The sequence below is a fragment of the Beta vulgaris genome, chromosome 1 (assembly GCF_026745355.1).
Source record: "Beta vulgaris subsp. vulgaris cultivar EL10 chromosome 1, EL10.2, whole genome shotgun sequence".
Lineage (NCBI taxonomy): Eukaryota > Viridiplantae > Streptophyta > Magnoliopsida > Caryophyllales > Amaranthaceae > Beta > Beta vulgaris.
This window is the reverse complement of record NC_079202.1, coordinates 41850376-41876427: the sequence shown is the minus strand read 5'-3', so window position 1 is coordinate 41876427 and position 26052 is coordinate 41850376. Positions and strand designations below refer to the sequence as shown.

The following is a 26052-nucleotide window of genomic DNA, read 5'->3' as shown; positions in this document are numbered from 1 at the left end:
TGCTGAATTGACACTGGAGGCACTGGATTTGACGTAGAGGTGTATTGATCACCATACACCTTTCTCACCCCGAGGCGGACACCTCCTACGCCCCTCACACGTCCATATTGGTCCCGTCCTAGAGTCTCGTGTAAGGCATCAACTTGTCCTCTAGGAGTGAACTCACCAGTTGCCTCCTTTTCCTTCAAGCCAATCTGCATAAGGATAAGAGAGAAATACTCGTGAGCGCACAAGTTATATTATTATGTTAACCTTATCAAAAACTTATAATATGTACTTACAATGGCATTAGCTATCTGTTTTGTTCCGGGATCAGGAAGACTCTTGTCCCTTTGCATCAACCCCATGCATGGAACACCACCAATCGAGCACTCTATCTGGTTGCCGAGCTGTGCAACTGTCGTCGTAGAGCTAGTGCCCGATGCGTGGTCGACGCAATCTGGGGTAATGGCTTACATCCACGATTCTCTCGCCTGACCATACGACTGAGCACCCAGATGGTGATAGTACTTCCTAGCTTTTGCATTGCGCTATTTTCTCACGAGATGCCTGAAACACACAAATATAAACAAAGGTTAGATATGGTGTTATACAATAATATTGGATCTGAAAAGTATTAAATCTTAGCTAGTAAAATATTCTTACAACAGCTTCCGGGTGTTTTTTTGGCAACAAATGCATGCCACTCCTCAGTGTGATATGCCTCCATATCTGATATGGAACTTGGAGGGCCCTCAAATGATGTGTCCGTGAAGCCTCAGAAGAAGTTGTTGCTCCCCCGTAGATTTTCTTCTTCTTTGTCCCCGACTTTTCTCCGCTTCGTGATCCACCCCGACACTAGCTTGGCCTTGAAGTCTCGGAACCTCTGGGCAACCGCGGATAGAAACAATTCTTCTTGCTTCATCATTTGGAATATGGAATTGATTCTACAAAAACGCATTTCACAAATTAGTAAATATTACATAGTATATTTAACTAAAGTGTTAAGATTCTAAACGTTATTGTACGCGAACTTACCATAGTATCTTCCCAAATCATCTTTTCAAAGACTCGGGCACCTCTTTCCATGAGTGGAGAATGGAGAGCTTATGCATGCAAATCCCAACTTGCATGGCATACTTTTGACGCCATTTTCCACAAGGTTGCCCCAAATGATCGTACTCCAAAGTCATTAGGGTGGGTTTCCCTAGTGACTTTGTAGGTCCCCTTCCTTTCCTCTTTTTCGTCTCAAGTTCTTACTTGGCTTTGTAACCTTTTTCTTCACGGCGAGCCTAACCAATTGCCGCGTTCCTTTTCATAATCGAAACACTCATCCTCGGTAGTGTGTTCCGCACTCGTATCCGTATGCACCTCCGCCATGTCCCTGAAATTGTACAAACATACGCATTAATGTAAAAAAACACATTTAAGGCGGGAGGGGGGCAGCAGGGGGAGGGGGAGGGGGTGTGCAGTGGGAGGGGGGCAGGGGAGGGGGAGGAGGCTGTGCAGGGGGAGGGGGTCGCAATGGGAGGGGCAGTGGGGGAAGGGGGACAGGGGAGGTGTGCAGGGCAGTGGGGAGGGTGTGCAGGAGGGGGGCAGCAGTGGAGGGGGTGTGCAGGGAGGGGGCCAGGGTGTGCAAGGGTGTGCAGGGGAGAGGGGCAGGGTGGTGCAGAGAGTGTGGGGAGGGGGCAGCAGGCTGGGGGAGGGGGTGCAGCAGGGTGTGGAGAGGGGAGGGGAGGGCAGTAGTGTGGGGGGAGGTCAACAGTGGGGAGGGGGCAGGGGCAGCAGTGGGGAGGGGGGCAGGGCAGCAGTGGGGAGGGGGTGTGCCGGGAGGGGCAGTAGTGGGGAGGGGGTGTGCAGGGGAGGGGGGGCAGGGTGCGCAGCAGAGTGTGGGGAGGGGGTGTGGGGAGGGGGTCCAACAGGGTGTGGGGAGGGGAGGGGAGGGCAGCAGTGGGGGAGGGGAGGAGGGTATTAAAACTTCGACAAAGTAATAGTTACCCATATACCATAGACCATGAAATGGCATTTTCGTTCCCGAAATGCAACCAACAACAAACGCATGACTATAACTCTACACACTAGTTACATTATACCTCATATAAGCATGTTCAAAGAAAATTTGGGGTTAAATGACTCGATAAGTACGATTTGGGAGCGAAAAGGCGAAAATAGCCCCAAAATGGCCTTTTCGTTCCCCAAATGGAACCAACAACAAATGCAAGCCTAAGAATCTAAAAGATTACATTATACGTCATATAATCATGTTCAAAGAGAATTTGGGGTTAAATGACTTGATACGTACATTTTGGGAGCGAAAAGGCCAAAATAGGCCGGAAATGGCCTTTTCGTTCCCGAAATGCAACTAACAACAAATTAAAGCCTAAGAATCTACATATTAGTTATATTATGCCTCATATAATCATGTTCAAATAAATTTGGGGTTAAATCACTTGATAAGTACATTTTGGGAGCGAAAAGGCCAAAATAGGCCGGAAATGGCCTTTTCGTTCCCGAAATGCAACCAACAACAAATTAAAGCCTAAGAATCTACATACTAGTTATACTATGCCTCTTATAATCATGTTCAAAGAAAATTTGGGGTTAAATCACTTCATAAGTACATTTTGGGAGCGAAAAGGCCAAAATAGGCCGGAAATGGCCTTTTCGTTCCCGAAATGCAACCAACAACAAACTAAAGCCTAAGAATCTACATACTAGTTATATTATACCTCTTATAATCATGTTCAAAGAAAATTTGGGGTTAAATCACTTCATAAGTACATTTTGGGATCGAAAAGGCCAAAATAGGCCGAAAATGGCCTTTTCGTTCCCGAAATGCAACCAACAACAAATTAAGCCTTAAGAATCTACACACTAGTTATATTATGCCTCATATAATCATGTTCAAAGATAATTTGGGTTAAATGACTCGATAAGTACGATTTGGGAGCGAAAAGGCCAAAATAGTTACAAATTGGAGAAATTACACACACTTGAGTTTATGTCTCATGATTTATTGAGCTTCCGCCGTTTCTTAGGATCCTCAAGTACATGTATCCCTTCCGTGTGATCTACACGCATATAGTTTCCGACATATTCACATCATCTTCCACACTAATTTGAGGATAGGTAAAAGGGGGAGGTCCTCAAATGCATCATATTTTTCCTCATTATCAACATCACCAATACCGAGGATACTCCTTTTACCAGGTATAACAATTGACCACTTATGATCAGCAGGATCAGTTACAAAAAATACTTGCTTGACTTGTGATGCAATTACAAATGGCTCCTCAGTTTCACGTAGACGACTAAGGTCAAGAAGAGTGAATCCGCAAGGATCATCGTTTCTTACACAACGTCGATTATGTCAACCCCTTGCAACACAAGAGGCAAATATTAAAAGTACAGTAGTCCACTCCCATATTTCTTGTATTCGCCCATAATAGTTGCTTTCAGCATGTACAGCGACTTATCTTTCGAGCTTGCATATTGTGTAGACGACGCCACAAGTGAAACACCACTATTTTGTTGCGATCTTATTCAGATCTTGACGTTCAGTCCAAAAGTATACCATTAATATCATAACCCTCATAAGAGCGTACAGTTTCACGAGGACCAAATGCTAACCACTTGACTTTTCAGAACACTTTCATCCAAATCATTCAGTACTCGTTTATGAAACCAATCAATGAAAGTCTTGTTATGCATTTGCGTCAATGCCCTCACTCCTTTTCCAGGATGCTAACACGTAATTCCTCCATATGTTCACTTAAATAAGGATGGACATCTGGTACGTGATGCAATACAAATAAGTGAGCTTGTTTACGCTTTTCTACGGAAGGTGTGATCAATTTTGAACCAATTGTACCCTTGCCCTCAAGTCTGCCCTCGTGTCGGGATGTCGGAAGTCCAACAGGATCAACACTAGCAAAATACTCAGCCACAAAATTACTGATCTCTTCACCCACAATCCCTTGAATTATACAACTTCTGGTTGTGCAGGATTCCAACTTATCCTTCAAAGTTCCCATATATCTCTCAAAAGGATAGCACCACCTCAAAAACACTGACCACACAGCTTAATTTCTCGAACTAGATGGACAATGAGATGGACCATAATGTCAAAGAATGCGGGGGGGAAATACATCTCAAATTTGCATAGAGTTTCAACTACTCTGGCCTGCAAGGAATCGAGGGTCGACGGGTCTAGGACTTGCTGCAGATTGTATGAAAAAATGAACACAGTTCCGTAATGGTGCGCCTCACATGCTTTGGAAGTATCCCACGAATTGCAATCGGTAAGAATACTTGCATCATGACATGACAATCGTGCGATTTCATACTCGATAACTTCAAGTCACCATTTAAGGTACCAAAGGCGCTTCATATTCGATGAGTAACCAGTAGGGACCTTAATGCCATACAATGACTCGCAAAAAATCCGTTTCTCTGCACGCGACATCGTGTAGCAAGCTGCTGGCAAATAATTCTTCTCCGAATCCTCCACCGTTTTACTTTTATGAGTTTCATCATCAACCCTTTCTTCCCCTGTTTTTTTCTTCCTTCCTTCCCTTTTCTGATCCCACAACTCTGGTCGAAGCCCCTCTTTTTCCAAGTAAAGTCGTGACATCTTAACATCTTTTGTCTTGCCCGGAATATTCATAAGTGTCGCGAGAATAGCTTCACAAACGTTCTTCTCTATGTGCATGATATCCAAATAATGTCTGACCTTTAGATCTTTCCAATATGGGAGTTTCCAAAAAAATGGACTGTTTTTTCCATAATCCTGTAGGTCGATCAACCTCACTAGCAGATTTACCAAAGACTGTTTCAATGCCCTTCACCTGATTATAAACTTCAGTACCAGTTAATGGTCTATGAGCAACTTCTTCTTCAACCGTCCCATCGAATGCCTTCTTCTTAAACCGATAGGGATGGTCGCGGCTGAGGAGCCTTCGTGTGCGCAATACACATGTTTGCAGCCCTTAAGGTGTGTAGATTTCATGTCATCTAAACAAATCGGGCAAGGTTGTTTTCCTTAGTCTTATACCCAGATAAGTTCCCATAAGCTGGATAATCGTTCATAGTACAAAAAAGCATGCCACGCAGAGTGAACATCTCATTAGCATACGCATCAAATACTAACACTCCTTCATTCAAATCTCTTCGTCATTTCCAGGTTGTTTGGGCCCCGATATAAAAGCGACAGCATCATGTACTTGCGTTTCATGCACAACCAAGGAGGCAAGTTGTAAACCACTAAAACTACTGGCCATGTACTATGCTGCAACTGAGATTGCCAAAAGGGTTCATGCCATCCGTACATAATCCAAGCCTCAGATTTCTATCCTCATTACCAAATGACTTATGCACCCTATCGATAGGTTTCCACTCATGCGAATCAGCCGGATGCTTGAGCAGACCGTCTTTCTTCCTACGATCTGCATGCCACTCAAATTCTTCGCATCTCCTTAATTGAGAACATGCGCTTAAATCTAGGTATTATGGGTAGATACCACAACACCTTAGTTGGTGGTCCTTCACTACCTCCAGCTCCTTCACGCTTGTACCTCGACAATCCACAACGTGGACACTCATGTAAATGCTCATACGCATTACGATAAAGCACACAATCGTTAGGACAAGCATGTAGCCGCTCGTACTCTAAACCGAAAGGACACATCAACTTCTTCGCATAATAGTACGACTTTGGCAGTTCATTTCCATCAGGTAGCCACTCAACTAAAAATTCCAACAACGATGTGAAACTAGAGTCTGTCCAACCAGCGTTCGACTTAATGTTGAACAGTGTTACCACCTCAGAAAGTTTGGTGTACTTTGTACAACCTGGATACAACGGCTTTTCAGCAGCCTGAAACATAGACTCAAAAATACGAGTCGTCTACACGACTGATCTTCAACCTACATGTATCATCTCGTCTACCCGATCCCTATCTCATCTCCAAGGTCATCATCCAAATTCTCATCCCCTAACTCATCATCATCCTTCTCTTTTTCACATTCATCATTCGTTACTCCAGAGCTTCCCATATACCTCCCCTGCTCACCATGCCAAACCCATACGTGGTATTGAGGCCTAAACCCACGACAAAAGACATGCTCCCAAACCACATATATGCTACTAACCTTGCTCACATTTCTACAATCCGAACAAGGACAATAAAAGTCGACTGCTCCAGAGGATGTTTGATATTCTAATGCACTTCTACAGAATTCTAAGACCCCATTCACAAACTAAATTGATTCACGACTACCAGACATCCAAGTACGATCCATCTCATTCAAGAAGACCACCTCTAATAATTAAACATAACATTCATTATAATGCATCAATCATTATTAAAGTACACACACTCACATATTCAAATCACACACATATTGATGAGTCATATTAATATAGGTATTTCATGATGCATTTAGGTTGCATTTTAGGATCATTTAGTTGCATTTTTAGTCCATAATTGCATATAGTTACTTAAGTTGAGAAGATATCACTCTGGTGTGTGTTTTCGGTATTTTTGATAGTTTTCAGGTATTGAGAACACAATTGGAGTATTATTGGACAAGCTTAAGCATGAGAAGCATCTAGGAAGGAGCTAAGTCAAATGAAGAGTCCAAAGTGCATCTTCGAGTCAGGTTGCAACCCAAACATAGCGGAAACATATTAAAAGAAGTATGGAAATTGAGTCATGTGCACTCTTTTGATCATAACTCATTATACAGAGATCTTAATTTAGTGATTCTAGTGGGGTTGGAAACTAGACTTGAATATCTTTCCAACGGTGTATCACACGCCCCGATACGACTTCTAGTTTGCGAGATATGGTCTTTACAAGTTGACGTTGTTTTGCAGGACGAAAACCCGCGCCCGCGGGTTATTCCGTGTTGTTTAGTCGAATAGGGCTTTATCTTTTGACGAATTAGACTCTATTTTTCTAGTTGTTTTAGGAAATAGAAAGGTACAAAGACTCAAGGAATATTATTATTTTCCTATCTTATTTTCTATTTTTGTTTTTTTCCATCATTAATCCAGGGTGATTAGAACTCTTTTTCTCTGAATTAGTCAAGAACCCTAGTTTTGTTTTTCCCCAATTTACATTGAATTTTTAATAGAAGCTTTGATTTTTGCATGATTGGTTTTACAACTAGTATTATTTCTCTTCTCTTCTTATTCCTATTCAATCCTTGATTATTAATTCATGTTTGCTTATTTAATTATGAATATGTTTTCCCCAATTATGATTGAGTAGTCTATTTCTAGGGTTTAAGGGGATCCATGATCAATTAGGAAGGGATGTTTAAAGTATTGATTTTTATTGATGTATGTTGATTCCTATTGAATGTTTTTATGTCTATTCAATCCAATTTGGCCAGATTTGATTGTTATAGTGTTGCAATATTATGTTATGCGCCGAGAGGTATAAACTTGATATTAAGGCTAGTTTCAATAGGTAGAGTTGGTTAATAAATTGCGAGAGCCTGTTAATACCGTTCTATGGTTGATTTAGAATTGAGAGAGCAAATCAGCCTATTTAACTACATTGTTAATTGTTGATTTTTGTGTTTCATCTCGAAATATTGATCATTGGTGAACCTATGCCCTAGAATTTTTATTATTGATAATTCTTGATATAGTTATAGTCTAGTTTAGTATAATTACTCACAAACACTCGTTTCTATACTCTAGATTTGACTGACAATTAGGAAAAGAACACTGTTTCTCTGTGGATTCGACCCTACTTCCCTGACTACTATTTGTTAGAGGACTTTAGGATTACTTTTGATAAGGTGATACGACTTTAGCCTGTCAAAATTTGGCGCCGTTGCCGGGGAAAACGGTTTTGTTCCATTTTCTTTAATTGTTTTAGAGTCTAGATTATATACTCTCGTCTCAGAGAACACTTGCTCTTTGGGACGAAATCTCTTAATTGTTTGTTCTTTAGTTCTTCCATGCGCAGGACTTTGAGTTCAGATTGCCTACCATTTGATCCTGAAATCGAAAGATCCTTTCATAGACAGAAGAACTTTTCCAGGCAGTTGCGAGATAATCCAAGGGAAGATAATCCTTTGGATTCTGACTCTGATTCTAGCAGCATTGTCTCTATTACTCCACTAGAATCAGAGATGGCTCATAGGCTTACTGATTTTCCCAACCCTCTTTGGCTGAACTTCCCAAGAGCAATCAAATGCCTGAAATCGAAGCTGTAAATTTCGAGATCAAACCTACATTGTTAAACATGATCGAAAGAAAAACAATTTGGTGGTGGACCTAATGAAGACCCTAATCTTCATTATCAGGATTTCTGCCAATATTGCTCTACCATTAAGCAGCAGGGAGTGACACAAGATCAGATTCGGGAGATTCTTTTCCCATTTTCACTTCGAGACAAGGAAAAGATGTGGTACAATGGGATTAATCGAGCCACTCTTGGGATCAATGATTGGAATACCTTGGCCCTAGCTTTCTACAGAAAGTACTACCTGCAGAGAAGACTGCTAGGTTGCGTAGTCAGATTACAAATTTCACCCAAGGGAATGATGAGTCTTTACATGAGGCATGGGAAAGATTTAAAGATCTTCAGAGAAATGTCCCCATCATGGTCTACAAAAATGGTTCCTAGTTCAGGGATTCTACAATGGTTTGGGGAACAACTCGAGACTTATCCTTGACTCTGCAGCAAATGGGAAATTCATGAAACTAGAAATTGATGTTGCACATGATTTGATCGAGGAGATGGCTATTCACAACTCTCAATATGGCGATCCTCGAGGACTAGCTAACAAGGGTGGAAAGCATGAGATAGATTCTATATCCCTATTAGCTGCACAGATGAATGCAATCAGCAATAAGCTTGACAATGTGCAACTATCCTCTCCTGCAAGTGTTGCCTTTGGTACTACATCCGTGATTTTGTGTGATAATTGTGGTACAGTTGGACATTGGGCACAATAGTGTCGGAGTTCTCTCGAACAAGTTAATACTTTTCAAACATATCAGCCGAACAACCCATACTCCAACACATACAATCCAGGGTTGAGAAATCATCCTAATTTGTCTTACAAGAGCACTAATGTCCTAAATCCTCCTATACCACAACCACAAGCACAACAATTGAACCAGAGGTATTACTAACAACCTTCCCAACACCCTCCTGGTTTCTCTAGATCACCCTTCAATCCATCTCAACATGCACCTCCTGCCGATCCAATGATGGTTGAGATGAGAAACATGATGCTACAAATGCAAAAAGATCGACAAGCTGACAAAGCACAAATTGAGTCCATTCTTGCTCACAATAAGATGTTGGAGAATCAGTTGGCACAATTGGCTACTTTGAACTCTACTCGCCAACAAGGTGCTCTTCCAGCACAACCTGTTCAGCCTACAGACTCGGCAAGTGCCATCACTCTCCGAAGTGGTTCTCACTATAATGGACCACCCATGCCTGTTAATGATACTTTGAGTGTGAAAAATGATGAGGAACAGGTCTCAGCTGAAGCTAAAAATGACAAGGAGAACTCTAAGCAAGCAACTGAACATGAGAGACCAATGAAGCCAAAAAGCCTGCTATTGAGGTTCCTTCTATCAAACTTCCTTTCCCCAATCGTCACCTCAAGAGTAAGCTAGACAAGCAATTTGGTAAGTTTTTGGAAGTCGTCAAGAATCTTCAGGTAACAGTTCCTTTCACGGAATTAATTACTCAAGTGCCTGCTTATGCAAAATTTATGAAAGATATCTTGACTAGGAAAAGGGCTTTTAACGAGGTGGAGACTGTTGCTTTTATTGAAGAATGTAGTGCCCTTTTACAAAATAAATCTCCACCAAAATTAAAAGACCCTGGTAGTTTCTCTATACCTTCTCACATTGGTAGTTTGTTCATTGATAAAGGTTTTTGTGATTTGGGGGATAGTGTGAGTGTTATGCCATTGTCTGTTTCCTCAAAATTGAATATGGGAAGTTTAAAAGTTACCAATATTACTCTACAAATGGCTGACCGTTCTGTTAAATACCCCCTAGGTATTTTAGAGGATGTGCCTGTTAGAGTTGGTAAATTTTTTATTCCCATGGACTTTGTTGTACTTGATATGGAGGAAGATCGGCAAATTCCAATCATTTTGGGTAGGCCATTCCTTCATACTGCAGGTGCCGTCATTGATGTGGAAAATGGTAAGCTTACACTATCTGTTGGAGATGAGGTCACTTTTAATCTAAGCACTGCTTTGAAAAGTCCTATGCTAGAGAAAAAGTGTTGGAGTATTGATGTGGTTGATGTAATTTGCCATGATAACATGCCCCAAGCTCTCTATGGAGACCCCTTGGAGGCGGTACTTTGTCTTGATTCTTCCACAGGTGATGGCAGTATATGGAGCAATGAAGTAGATGTTATTGAGAAGATGCTAGCAAGTGAAGAATTTGACCTTGATGGATGCCAACAGGTAAAGAGGTTCGATCGATATGTGTGTAATGTAGAGGTAAACGGTCATGCGGGACCTGCATAAACCAGCGCTATTCGGGAGGCAACCCGAATCTCTAACTCTTCTTTTTCCTTTTACTCTTCATTTCTCCAAACAAAAGAAAAGAACAAAAATATTTGCATATTGAATTTACTTGAATTCAATTTATTTTTTTATTTTTTTTTGTGTTTTTGAATTCACTTGAATTCGTTTCGTAATTTTTAGCTTAGTTCGTTTCTTTTCATAGTTTCTTTTAGTTTTTTGAATTCACTTGAATTCAATCTTCATTTTTTTTACTAGACTAACCATGCTAACAAGTGTTGTCTAGTGGTTTTGGTGTGCTAATTGTGACCCTAGGTGAAAGCACGAGCTCAAACATGCGCCCACGGGAATTCGGCTCCGCGCACACAACATTCTTCTGTCAGGCCGTGGGGTGTAGCCCGCGCCCGCGGCCAGCAACGCACCAATACCTCCACACTTCTGCCAGCCCGCGGGGTGTAGCCCGCGCCCGCGGGGTCCTATCGCAGCATATTCTCGACAGCTCGCGCCCCCCCCCCCGCTCGATATCCCGCGCCTGCAACCACAACACTTCTTCACACTCACCATTCTTCTGTCCGCCAGCGGGGTCGACCCCGCGCCCGCAGGTTTTCGAGTGCTACTACCATCCGCACAAAACAGAACACACAAAATAAATAAATAAATAAAAAATCATCACAACCAACCCTCAAACACTCTCACCACCCCACTCGACACCCTTGGCCACTACCCATCCCCAAAGCCACCTCCCTCCCCTTTCCATTCACATACTCTTCAAACCCTAACCTTTCTCATTGAATTGAGGTTTCTTCTTAAAGGTGCTTTGAAATTTCAATTGGGATTCTTGGACACATACTTGGATTTCCTCAATCAAGTCCCCTACATCCATCAATCTTGTACTTCACGTGGTAGTAAGTTTTCGATTTGTTCAGTTTCATTCTGAATTTTGAACACTTATTGTTTGTGCCTACTACTCATCATTGATACTTGGTTGCTATTCAAGTTGTTTATTGTTGATCAATCTTGATTGGTGCTTAGCTCGTGTTGAATTTCTAATTGCCATCGACAGTAATCCCGAGCCATCCTCGATGAAAGAAGCTCCCGTTGCGTGAGCTTTCTTTTTTCCCTTCCCTTACTTTTTACACAGTGAGACACTGTGCTGTATTTATCTTGGGGGAGGGATATTCTATCCTCTATTGCTTTCTAGTGTAGTTTTTATTGCTTTGTAGTTGTTACACACTTTTGTTTGTTCATTAGGAATAGGATTTTACGTGTAACCAAAAAAACAAATGTACTGCATTCTTAGTTGCATCATAGTTGCACTTTAGCTAGCTCATTTCATTATAGTTTTCATCTATGGGACTATTGTTGGCACACCTTCGAGAACTTTGTGGATATCTCTACTATAGCTCTTCAGCTTTGTTGTACAGTGGTTTCATGATTCTTCATAGCATAATTGTGATACGATTGATTGGCCTTGGTAAGACTGTTTGATCTCTGTTGTAATATCCCAAATTTTTGTAACTATTTTATAAAACTTATTTTGTTATAAGAAGAGTTTATAAACATAAAATTCTGAAAAATAAAGTAAAATCATAATAAATCAGATTTTTATGAAACTGTTTTTATTTATTAAATCAGATTTTTTTTTATCTTTAAAAAAAAAAAAAAAATTCGAAATAAGAATTTTATCTTTTTAAAATCAGAGTTTTTCGTTCAAAGAGAAAGATAGAGAGAAAAGAAAATTCTGAAAATCTTTTAATTACTTATCTTTTAGTGAAAACCCTAGATTTACACACATATATATACCCTAAACACCCAAAAATTCTCACGTAATACACTTTCTTCATCTTTTTGGTAAGTTTTAAATTTCAGATCTAAAATCACCATTGTTACTTTTCGAAGGTTTCAACCAGAAAAAAAAAATATATTTTTTTAAAACCGGACATCGCGACTCCGACGACTTGGCCGGAGTCCGACGTCGATCTTCTTCTTCTCCTTTCTTCTTCCTTCTTTGTTGCCCTCTTTCTTCGAGTGCGCTGCTTTCTTTTATTTCCCTCTGTAGTTCCATGTTTTTGTTCTTTGTCTACAGGAACTTGAAGTTCCCAATTCCCATATTACCTTATTCATTTACTTTCATAAAAGAAAAAAAAAGAAAAAGGATTATATGTGCAGCAAAGTCTACGTGTGATTCGTGACTTGTTGTCACATGAAAGTTGAAACAATTTTGAAGAAACAAAATTTCCTTCCAAACTGTGACGGTGTTGTCACGTTTTTTTTTTCAAGTAAAAGCTTTTAAAATTTCTTTCTTTCTTTTCAACCTTGGTTATTTAACTTTGTCAATTATTATTAACCTTGCAAACTTTGATTAATTATTCTTTCGGGATATTATATCAAGTGACTAACTTTAGTTAATATTATTTGTGGTAGATGGAAATTTCGTAGAAGGCGACTTTTAGTTGGTATTGCTATACTTGGGAAGCGTTTGAGGTAATTCACAATGTCCATCAACAACTAGAATCCCGTTAGGAATTGTATGTGCTATGTGTAATACATGTGGTTATGTGATTCTATGTTTATGTTAGATGTATATTATGTGACAGGAATAGTAGAGTACTTTCTATGACTAAAATTTATTATTATTATTATTATTATTATTATTATTATTATTATTATTATTATTATTATTATTATATTATTATTATTATTATATATATTATTATTATTATTATTATATTATATTATTATTACTATAGTACTATTATCCCTGCGTATAATATATATGTATCTACTGGTATTGTTGTTATGAATTGGATTTTTTAATGTACCTAATTATACCATCGTATTAAAATTATATAATTTGATAATGTACTTAATGGGTATAACTAGTGTGTTAATGATGTAACGAACGGTATTATAAGTTGATAATATTGTGACTCATGAGGCTCTAATGATGGATATATTGGTTATATGAATTATGGACTTGATTATTATAATTTTATTAAGTGGCTAAGTTGTGAAAAATATTATTTGAACTAAAGACGTTCATGTTAATGTTAATGTGATTTTGATGTGCCATAACTATTAAAATATATTAATCACGTAAAGTGGAAATAATATTGAGGGAATTATCCTGTGGACTTGGATCCTCCATAGGTGATGAACAGTACTTGATTTTATTCTGTTACAACTCTTTATTGTCTTCCTCCTAATACTATTGGTGCGCATTGCGGATACCCATTAGATTAGTGAGGGGTGTGCACACTAGGGACGTTCTGCAAAACGATATTGGCCATTCTCTTAATTATTGGGTGACGACCCATGTTGAAGTAGGTGGTTACTGGGATTAGTCCCGGCCTACTGACGTTCAATTCCCTCTAATAATTAAATTTGATTGTGATGAATCATATAAACTTGAATAATTGAAATGGTTAATCATACTATATACTTGTTTATTATGTTATACTTGTCTGTATTAGTTATATTTGTTGTATGATGTATAAAAATTATTTTAAAATATAATATATTATTATTATTATTTTACGGGATGGAGTTGTAATTACTTAGCTTTCGCTAATTTTTGTTTTTTGTTTTCTTTGTTCTGTTCCTATTTATATTGTGCAGGTTGGTGAAAGGGACTACGTTGCAGGAATGAGTGAATTTATAGTTTTTAAGTTCACCTAGTTTAATTAACATTATAGTACTGTCATTTGAGATTGTTTAGTTTTGGTTTGGTTTAAATTAGACAACTTAGTTTGGTTATTTTGATACTTTGGTTTGTGAGTTAAATTTTTATTTCTAATAATTAGCCTTGCATTTATTTTGAACAATAGATGCGGCGGTAAACCCTAAAGGTTTGGTCAGATATTTTAATGAAAAGAGATGTTTTATAAATTTGAAACCAAAGTTTTGGGGTGTTACAAATTGGTATTCAGAGCTTAGGTTATAATAATAAATATAAATTAGGAGTTAATAAAATTTGTTAAATAATTAGAGTCTAAGGTTAAATAATATAGGTAATAATAAACATTGAAATAAATTGTGAGAGTAGGATCGAAAAGGGTTTATGTGCCTTAATGTGAAAGCACTTATTTCAGGTGCTTATTAATTGTTTCTTTTCGTTCTTATATGTTTAGATGTTGTAACTACAAGAAAATGTGCTCAGATGACCGACCATAGGATTAAATTTTATTTATATAAGGTCTTGATCTAAGTTCTTTAGTAGTATTGGAAATTCTCTAAGTTCCTATTATGTGTTTTATTAGGAATCTTATTACTTGACTATTTGAGTTGAATAGAGTTTAAGTTCTTGTTATAATTGTTGTTTACTTGTCAAATTTGATGGAAGCATGCAAAGTTGTCTTGAAATGTTATGAATGAAATATATTTGTTGAGGCATGTAATTTTCTTATGATGAAAGTTTGTATTGAGTAAATAAAACGATGTGCAAGACCATGTATGGGTGAATAGTGTAGTAATACCAATGCTAATGTGCAGGAATTGTATGCAAACCTATCAAGTATACACTAGATCTCGTAGGAGGACTTTTGAACAAATGGCTGAAACCCCTGAACAACTGCTTGAGAGATTGAGATCTCTTGAACAACTTTCGCAACGTATGGGTTTAGTGTTACAAAACCAATTAGGGAATAATGGTGGAGAGGACCCACAAGCTGCTATGGCAAAGAAGTTAGCAACCCTTAAACCTCCAATCTTTGTAGGAAAGGAAGACCCCTTACTCTTAGAGAACTGGCTAAGAGACTTTGATAAGTTATTCACTGCTACTGGGACACCTGAAGCTCAAAAAGTAGACCAAGCTACCTTTTATTTGAGGGAGGATGCAGACACTTGGTGGGAGAGTCAAGGACCTATTGTTAGAGCTCAGGAAAACTTTAATTGGAATGCTTTTAAGGTTGCTATTAAGGATGATTTTTCCCTGAACATATTAGGAGGCAGAAATACAATGAGTTCACTAGATTTAACCAGGGAGGTACTATGTCTGTGCAAGAGTATGCCCAAAAGTTCAATGAGTTAGCTAGATTTTGCCCTAATGTTGTGCCAGATGAGAGAGCCAAGGCTCAAAAGTTTGAGGATGGGTTAGCATTTAGAATTCAGACCAGACTTGGGGGAGCAACTTCTGCAACTTTTCAGGAGGCTTATGCTAAGGCTTCTAATATTGAGAGGATTTTGAGGCGTGAAGAGGAAGTTATGGGGAGGAATAAGAGAAAAGACCACCTAACAACCAAAATGACCATGGAATGACAAGAAACCTAGATATGGGGTAACAAGTAATGGGGCAATGATCAAATAATGGTGGTGGTAATTATCTAGGGAACCGTAGCAATTACCAAAGTCAGGAGAGATCAAACCAGCAAGAATCCCGTACCCAAAATCCTACTTGTAGGAAGTGTAACAAAAGCCACCCAGGATTTACCTGTCAAGGAGACCCAATAACTTGTTATGCTTGTGGAGAGAAAGGACATAAGGCTAATCAGTGTCCCAAGCGTCAGAATAATGGACAAAATGGAACAATGGGGGGATAAGAATGGTCATGGACCTAATCAGAACCAGAACAACAACAACCGCCCTATAACAATAACAACTCCCAAGGTCAGGCTTCGAATGCTCAAGGAGGGAATAATACTCAGCATAATGGTCAGAATAACAATCGAGCAAATGGAGGAAACAACAATCAGAACAGCAATGGAAATGGTGCTCAAGGCAACAATGGAAGAATCTATGTTATGAACCGGAATGAAGCAGACACCAACGCCAATGTTGTGATGGGTACTTTCCTCGTAAACTCTAACCCTGCTTACATGCTTTTTGATTCTAGGGCGTCTCGTTCTTTCATAGCTAGTTTATCCGTTGAAAAGTTAGGAAAAGGAAGTTAGTCTGCGTTACATTAGACCATATGAGATCTTGGAGCGAATTGGGGAAGTAGCTTATAAATTAGCCTTACCAATGGAGTTAGCTCATTCATAATGTCTTTCATGTGTCTCAACTTCGAAAATATGTCCATGATCCTATCCATATCATTCAACCTAAACCATTGAACTAGATGAGACCTTATCTTTTGAACAACGCCCAGTTAGGATCTTTGACACCAAAAAGAGAAGTACCGGAACAAGGCGGTAAAACTAGTCAAGGTGTTATGGTCAAGTCAAACTTCTGAAGAGGCTACTTGGGAAGCCGAAGATGATATGAAAAACGATATCCCGAACTTTTTCAGCAGGTACGCTTGAGTTTCGGGGACGAAACTCTTTAAGGGGGTAGAATGTGATACTAACTTTTTGTTTGCATTTAGTAGCGACGATAACGTTAAAGTTCGAGGACGAACTTTCTTTTAAGGGAGAGTAGATGTAATATCCCAATTTTTGTAACTATTTTATAAAATTTATTTTGTTATAAAAGATTTTATAAATATAAAATTGTTAAAAATAAAGTAAAATCATAATAAATCAGATTTTTATGAAACTGTTTTATTTATTAAATCAGATTTTTTATCTTTAAAAAAAAAAAAATTTCGAAATCAGAATTTATTTTTTTAAATCAGATTTTTCGTTCAAGAAAAAAGATAGAGAGAAAAGAAAATTCTGAAATTTTAATTACTTATCTTTTAGTGAAAACCCTAGATTTACACACATATATATACCCTAAACACCAAAAATTCTCACGTAATACACTTTCTTCATCTTTTTGGTAATTTTAAATTTCAGATCAAAATCACCATTGTTATTTCGAAGGTTTCAACCAAAAAAAAAATATATATATTTTTTTAAAACCGGACATCGCGACTCCGACGACTTGGCCGGAGTCCGACGTCGATCTTCTTCTTCTCCTTTCTTCTTCCTTCTTTGTTGCCCTCTTTCTTCGTGTGCGCTGCTTTCTTTTATTTCCCTCTGTAGTTCCATGTTTTTGTTCTTTGTCTACAGGAACTCGAAGTTCCAAATTCCCATATTACCTTACTCATTTACTTTCATAAAAGAAAAAAAAAGAAAAAGGATTATATGTGCAGCAAAGTCTACGTGTGATTCGTGACTTGCTGTCACATGAAAGTTGAAACAATTTTGAAGAAACAAAATTTCCTACCAAACTGTGACGGTGTTGTCACGTTTTTTTTTTCAAGTAAAAGCTTTTAAAATTTCTTTCTTTCTTTTCAACCTTGGTTATTTAACTTTGTCAATTATTATTAACCTTGCAAACTTTGATTAATTATTCTTTCGGGATATTATATCAAGTGACTAACTTTAGTTAATATTATTTGTGGTAGACGGAAATTTCGTAGAAGGCGACTTTTAGTTGGTATTGCTATACTTGGGAAGTGTTTGAGGTAATTCACAATGTCCATCAACAACTAGAATCCCGTTAGGAATTGTATGTGCTATGTGTAATACATGTGGTTATGTGATTCACTAGGGGAAAAAACATAAAGGGCTGCGCAGGAAGGGCTGCGCTTTTCGTAAAAGCGCAGCCCTACTAGTGAAGGGCTGCGCTTTTTTAAAAAAGCGCAGCCCTACTAAGAAGAAGGGCTGCGCTTTTTAAAAAAGGCGCAGCCCTTCACTAGTAGGGCTGCGCTTTTTCAAAAAAGCGCAGCCCTTTGTAGGTAAGAAGGGCTGCGCCTTTTTGAAAAGCGCAGCCCTACTAAGTGAAGGGCTGCGCTTTTTTAAAAAGCGCAGCCCTTCTGCTTAGTAGGGCTGCGCTTTTTTAAAAAAGCGCAGCCCTTTCCTGAAAATTTTTGAAATTTCGGAATCGCGCGCTTTGAAATATTGAGCGGGGATTCGTCAAATATATTATCCCTCATTCTCTCTCCTCTCTCACGTCCCTCATTATTCCTTTCCTCCTTATCTCTCACCCTCTCTTCTCTCTCAAAAACTCCCATAAACATTTGTCTCAAAAACCCATTTTAAGTTTTTCCGATTTGCACTAAACATGACGACGGAGTCCGATTGCCTATTGTGATACCTTTTCGGAAGCGGAACGACCCAACAAGTCGAACTCACTGCTTCGCGGTGATGTTTAGGCTTTTTAAGCCATCCGAGTTCGTTTAAGCCTCCAAATAGCCATTTTAAGTTTTTCCGAAATTTTTTTTTCCTTTAAATTATGTATTTGGGTTTTGTTTTATGTATTTAAACATTATTAGGTTGTAGTTCTTGTATTTTTTCAGATCTATAATGTTCTTCTATACTTCTCTTTGTTTATATATTTTGATTAATGTTCTTGTATACTTCTCTTTGTTTTGAATGTTATTCTTGTATACTTCTCTTTGTTTATTTTGATTAATGTTATTCTTGTATACTTCTCTTTTTTATTTTGATTAATGTTATTCTTGTATACTTCTCTTTGTTTATTTTGATTAATGTTCTTGTATACTTATTGTATACTTCTCTTTGTATATTAGTTTTTGTTCCTTTTTTTCATTTTCGTTTCATTCTTTTTATTGTTTTGGGTTTAGTATTTTCGTTTCGTTTCTCTTCTTTTCTGTTTAATTTCAGAAAATGTGAGATTATGAGTAAAAAAATGACAAAAAAAAAAAATTTTTTTTTTTTTGGTAGGTAGGAAGGGCTGCGCTAGTTAGGAAAAAGCGCAGCCCTTCTAGCCCAGAAGGGCTGCGCTTTTTCCTAACTAGCGCAGCCCTTCTGGGCTAGAAGGGCTGCGCTTTTTCCTAACTAGCGCAGCCCTTCTAGCTTAAGGGCTGCGCTTTTCTAGCGCAGCCCTACTTAAAAAGTGAAGGGCTGCTACTGAAAGGGCTGCTGTCAAAAAGCGCAGCCCTACATGCCTTTTTTAGCGCAGCCCTTCTTCATTTTTCCACTAGTGATTCTATGTTTATGTTAGATGTATATTATGTGACAGGAATAGTAGAGTACTTTCTATGACTAAAATTATTATTATTATTATTATTATTATTATTATTATTATTATTATTATTATTATTATTATTATTATTATTATTATTATTATTATTACTATAGTACTATTATGCCTGCGTATAATATAAATGTATCTACTGGTATTGTTGTTATGAAAGTGGATTTTTTTTTAATGTATCTAATTATACCATCGTATTAAAATTATGCTAATATTGATAATGTACTTAATGGGTATAACTAGTGTGTTAATGATGTAACGAACGGTATTATAAGTTGATATATATTGTGACTCTATGAGGCTCTAATGATGGATATATTGGTTAGTATGAAGTATGGACTTTGATTATTATAATTTTATTAAGTGGCTAAGTTGTGAAAAATATTATTTGAACTAAAGACGTTCATGTTAATGTTAATGTGATTTTTGATGTGCCATAACTATTAAAATATATTAATCACGTAAAGTGGAAATAATATTGAGGGAATAATCCTGTGGACTTGGATCCTCCATAGGTGATGAAAAGTACTTAATTTTATTCTGTTACAACTTTTTATTGTCTTCCTCCTAATACTATTGGTGCGCATTGCGGATACCCATTAGATTAGAGAGGGGTGTGCACACTAGGGACGTTCTGCAAAACGATATTGGCCATTACTCTTAATTATCTGGGTGACGACCCATGTTGAAGTAGGTGGTTACTGGGATTAGTCCCGGCCTACTAACGTTCAATTCCCTTCTAATAATTAAATTTGTTGTTGTATGAATCATAAAAACTTGAATAATTGAAATGGTTAATCATACTATATACTTGTTTGTATTATGTTATACTTGACTGTATTACGTTATATTTGTCTGTATTATGCTATAAAAATTATTTTAAAATATAACTATTATTATTATTATTTTACGGGGTGGAGTTATAATTACTTAGCTTTCGCTAATTTTTGTATTTTTGTTTTTCTTTGTTCTGTTCCATATTTATATTGTGCAGGTTGGTGAAAGGGACTACGTTGCAGGAATGAGTGAATTTATAGTTTTTAAGTTTACCTAGTTTAATAAACATTCCAATACTGTTATTTGGGATTGTTTAGTTTTGGTTTGGTTTAAATTAGACAACTTAGTTTGGTTATTTTGATACGTTGGTTTGTGAGTTAAATTTTTATTTCTAATAATTAGCCTTGCATTTATTTTGAACAATAGATGCGGCGGTAACACCCTAAAGGTTTGGTCAGATATTTTAATGAAAAGAGGATGTTTTATAAAATTTGAAACCAAAGTTTTGGGGTGTTACATCTGTGGCTGGCTTTAACTTTACTGTGCAGACAAAATTGACCCATGTGAGCTTCTGTGCCTAATAAACTGACGAATCTGTGTCAGTTATGTTCTTTCATGAGTGATTAGTTCCTCAGTTGATGTATTGATCTTGATTTTGACCTGGTACTCCTTGATACTTGATTGTGTACACTATTTGATATGATTGAGGCGTTCATTTCATGATTTTAGCTCCAGAGTTCTACTTGTTTACATATTTCCCGTCTCTAGCCCCGCTGAGCTTTCTTGACCTTTGCTTGCTACTTTCACCCATATTACAAACCTTAACCTCATTTTATTATTGTCCCAAGCCTAGCTTGGGGGAGCAAGTGTTAGTTTTGGTCATACTGTATTACATGGATGTAGTTAATGCGTGGTTTTGTTGAAAGAAAGTGTTATTAATGAGCATTATCATCGAATTCGAATGTGGTTCAAAGAGATTTTGGCAATATGAAAAAGAATGAAGAAAAAGAAATGAAAGAAACAAAGAAAGTGAACATATTTTGAAAGAAAAGTGAAAAGGTTATATATGGGTTACTATGCATGAAAGATAATGTGGCGATATTTTGGTAATGATGGTGTTATTTGAAGCTGTGAATGATTTTTAGGCCGTTTTTTTACATTGATATTTGCTCCCCTTCTTGGCTTTTCCACCACATTTCCCAAAATATGATCCATACCCTTAACCCTAGCCTTATTACAACCCTTGAAAGTCCTCTTGATCTTTGTGTGTTGCATTTTTCGTGTTGAAAGTGAGTCAAAAGGTCAAAGTTAAAGAGTACTGCTTCTTCTGAGTTAATATATATAGGTTGAGATCGTTGAGTGTCATTGATTTTCGCCCTAAACACAAGAGGGTATTAGTCACATATCTATAGTGAGGTTTGTCAAGTTTTGTTAAGTCCAGCTTGGGGGAAAGGGTTTGTGGTAAGATTGTTGAGTTGATTGGTCACATGACGTGCTATGCGGCTTTGTTTCATTGATACTCGATGCTTGGTTCATGTAGTATTGATATCTCTCGTGTTTTGGATTGTGTGCTTGACCCGTTTTAGCCCATATTGTAGGTTATCATTTTCTTCCCGTGTCTATTGTTTGATTGCTTGAGGACAAGCAACAGTTTAGCTTGGGGGAGTTTGATGAGTCATATTAATATAGGTATTTCATGATGCATTTAGGTTGCATTTTAGGATCATTTAGTTGCATTTTTAGTCCATAATTGCATATAGTTACTTAAGTTGAGAAGATATCACTCTTGTGTGTGTTTTCGGTGTTTTTGATAGTTTTCAGGTATTGAGAACACAAATGGAGTATTATTGTACAAGCTTAAGCATGAGAAGCATCTAGGAAGGAGCGAGCTAAGTCAAATGAGGAGTCCAAAGGGCATCTTCGAGTCAGATTGCAACCCAAACATAGTGGAAACATATTAAAAGAAATATGGAAATTGAGTCATGTGCACTCTTTTGATCATAACTCATTATACAGAGATCGGAATGTAGTTCTGTCAGTGGAGTTGGTAACTAGACTTGAAGAGCTTTCCAACGGTGTATCACAGGCCCCGATACGACTTCTAGTTTGCGAGATATGGTCTTTACAAGTTGACGTTGTTTTGCAGGACGAAAACCCACGCCCGCGGGTTATTCCGTGTTGTTTAGTCGAATAGGGCTTTATCTTTTGACGAATTAGACTCTATTTTTCTAGTTGTTTTAGGAAATAGAAAGGTACAAAGACTCAAGGGAATATAATTATTTTCCTATCTTATTTTCTATTTTTGTTTTTTTCCATCATTAATCCAGGGAGATTAGAACTCTTTTTCTCTGAATTAGTCAAGAACCCTAGTTTTGTTTTTCCCCAATTTACATTGAATTTTCAATAGAAGCTTTGATTTTGCAAGATTGGTTCTACAATTGGTATTATTTCTCTTCTCTTCTTATTCCTATTCAATCCTTGATTATTAATTCATGTTTGCTTATTTAATTATGAATATGTTTTCCCACTTATGATTGAGTAGTCTATTTCTAGGGTTTAAGGGGATCCATGATCAATTAGGAAGGGATAGTTATAAAGTATTTATTTTTATTGATGTATGTTGATTCCTATTGAATGTTTTTATGTCTATTCAATCCAATTTGGCCAGATTTGATTGTTATAGTGTTGCAATATTAGGTTATGCGCCGAGAGGTATAAACTTGATATTAAGGCTAGTTTCAATAGGTAGAGTTGGTATTAATAAATTGCGAGATCGAGCCTGTTAATACCGTTCTATGGTTGATTTAGACTTGAGAGAGCGAATCAACCTATTTAACTGCATTGTAATTGTTGATTTTTGTGTTTCATCCCGAAATATTGATCATTGGTGATATCCATCCCTAGACTTTTTATTATTGATAATTCTTGATATAGTTATAGTCTAGTTTAGTATAATTACTCACAAACACTCTTTCCTATACTCTAGATTTGACTGACAATTAGGAAAAGAACACTGTTTCTCTGTGGATTCGACCCTACTTCCCTGACTACTATTTGTTAGAGGACTTTAGGATTACTTTTGATAAGGTGATACGACTTTAGTCTGTCACGTATACAGCAAGCTAAGATAGTGACATGTTCAATTGTATGCATGCAGTCAAAGGTCCTTATCACTCCAACCTAACCCATCCTTGGACGTCTAATCTCACTAGTGAATATATGCCAACTTTTCAATTCTAAGGAAAATTCGGCAGCATTTCCCTACAGTTCTCCAAGTACACAATGTAGATAATTGCTTATCTAGATATGTACCCAGAGAACAATGTAGAGAAACGATAAGCCAAGATTTTCCTCAGAATTGAAAAGAAGACACACATTCACCACCTAAGTGAGATCAAACGTCCAATAACAGTCCCAAACCGGGGACTATTCAAGACTTACTCCTAATGAGTAAGTCTTGAACGGGTATCTAGGCATATGATGATGATTCAAACAACTTGTAGATTTCATATATAGCTAAATCACATTGCATTTTCATACAATCTCATATCAATAAATTATAATATACATTATAAAAAATACATATATACATCAATAAATTGTCAACTTTTTCTACAAGTTAAACTATCTAGTTACCTCTTAACACCAACGACGAGAAATGAAGAGAAAAGAGATACTTGAGACTTTATTTGCCTTCCTTAGCCTCTTCTTCCTACAATTGACAAAACCCACATTGCACATTTATCATTTAATTCAAATAAGAAAAACAAAAGTAACTTAAAAACAAAATTAATTCATACCTAATTAACCACTCAAATGGTGGAGAAGAAATGAGAAGAGAAGAGATGAGAAGAAAAGAGAAGGGAAGTGGTGATGGTGGAGAAGAGAAGAGAAGAGCAGAGAAGAGAAGGGTTGCACGGGGTGGGTGGCGCGCAAGGTGGCCGCGCAAACCCACTGTACTCAAAATTGTGGTGGGCGGCAGTGGTGCAGTGGTGGTGCACTCAAAAAAAGTCGCGCAATGTGGTGGTGGTGGTAGTGGTGCACTCGAAAAAAGTCGCCAATGTGGTAGTGGTGGTGGTGGTGGTGGTGGTGATGCACTGGAATTAGGTCAAAAATAATGGTGGTGCACTCGAAATTTTTTCGCTCGTATAAACTCTAAGTGAAAGAAAGAGGGAAAGTGTTCTGGATACTGTACATGCGCGCACTAAATTCACTCAAAAAAATAAATTAACAAAGGGCTGCGCTAGTAAAAAAAACGGTTTTTTCACCATATACCCCTGACAAATTTTTTTTTGCACCGTATACCCTTTCAACTTTTCAAATTCATCATATACCCCTCACATTTCGAAAAATACATCAACTTACCCTTTTGACTAACGGTGTTAGACTTCCGTTAGTCATTAACCCCTAATCTCCCCTTAAATCCTAATTAATTATCCTAAACCTTAATCAAAAATCCTAACCCTAAAATCCCATTAGCCCTACCCACCCCCAGCCCCCTACCCCATCCCCATCCCCAGCCCACTACCCCAACCCCACCACCTGACCCACCACCACCTGACCCACCACCTGACCGACCACCACCTGACCCACCACCACCTGACCCACCACCTAACCGAATTTTCGCACCCACCACCTGACCCACTGACCACCTGACCAGATTTTCGCACGGCCTCAGCCCACAGACCACCCCTCCCCCCTTCTACCACCCGCAACGCATCTCCCCCTCCCCCCTTCCGCCACCCGTAGAGCATCTCCCCCTCCCCTTATCCCGGTTTCAGCCGGCACTCCCACGCACCCCAACCCAGCCGGATTGCGATGCTGCGAGTTTTGAGATGCTGCGGGTTTTGAGATGCGGCAAGTTTTGTGATAGGGGGGAAGGGGATGGGGGATGCGCGACGACTGGGGAAGGGGAGGGGGGCTGCGCGACGACGGGGAAAGGGGAGGGGGGCTGCTCGACGACGAGGGAAGGGGAGGGGGTGATGCGCGACGACGGGAGAAAAGGAAGGGGGCTGCGGGGAGGGTGGAGGGGGGTTGCAGGGGAATGGGAAGGGGAGGGGGTTGCAGGGGAATGGGAAGGGGAGGGGGTTACTAGGGAGTGGGGAGGGGGTGATGTGGCAGTGGGGGTAAGGTGAGGGGGTGATGTGGCAGTGGGGGTGAGGGTTAGGGTTTAATTTAGGTTAGTTAATTAGGATTTAAGGGGAGATTAGGGGTTAATGACTAACGGAAGTCTAACACCGTTAGTCAAAAGGGTAAGTTGATGTATTTTTCGAAATGTGAGGGGTATATGATGAATTTGAAAAGTTGAAAGGGTATACGGTGCAAAAAAAAATTTGTCAGGGGCATATGGTGAAAAACCCATAAAAAGAAGCGCAACCCTAAATTAAAGAAGGGCTATGCTTCTTTTAAAAGCGCAGCCCTACTAAGTGAAGGGTTGCGCTTTTTTTAAAAAGTGCACCCTTCTGTTGAGTAGGGCTGCGCTTTTTTAGAAAAGCGCAACCCTTCGCTAGTAGGGCTGCGCTTTTAGGAAAAGTGCAGCCCTTCCTGCGCAACCCTTCCTTTTTTTCCCCTAGTGTACGAGAGTTTGGCAATTGTGGGTATGCAGAAATGAACTTATTTTCCAAGACAAGGGCTGCCCTCAAGAGTTGGGTGTCCATTGATCGTGACATTTTGAGTAACTATAAGAAGTATTGTGGAAAAATGTCAAGTGGGAGCTCGAGAGTGAAGGCGCGCTGGTGCCTTCCCCATGCTGGGTTTGTCAAGATTAACGTGGATGCTGCTCTTAATCGAGATTATGGTCGAGTTGGCTTGGGGCTGGTTGCTAGAAATGAAAACGGGGAAGTGATTCAAGCTATGGCATGCACTCTTCTTCATGAGTGGTCTGCCGAGCAAGCAGAGGCTGCAATTGTCCTA

General features: G+C 38.5%; 1 non-coding gene across 1 annotated transcript; it reads right to left on the bottom strand.

Moving 5' to 3' along the window:
- Positions 1–8501: 8501 nt before the first annotated feature.
- On the bottom strand, positions 8502–8607 carry LOC125494474 (small nucleolar RNA R71). Its single transcript, XR_007270722.2, has one exon. It is a non-coding gene; the product is annotated as a small nucleolar RNA R71 (small nucleolar RNA).
- Positions 8608–26052: the final 17445 nt, after the last annotated feature.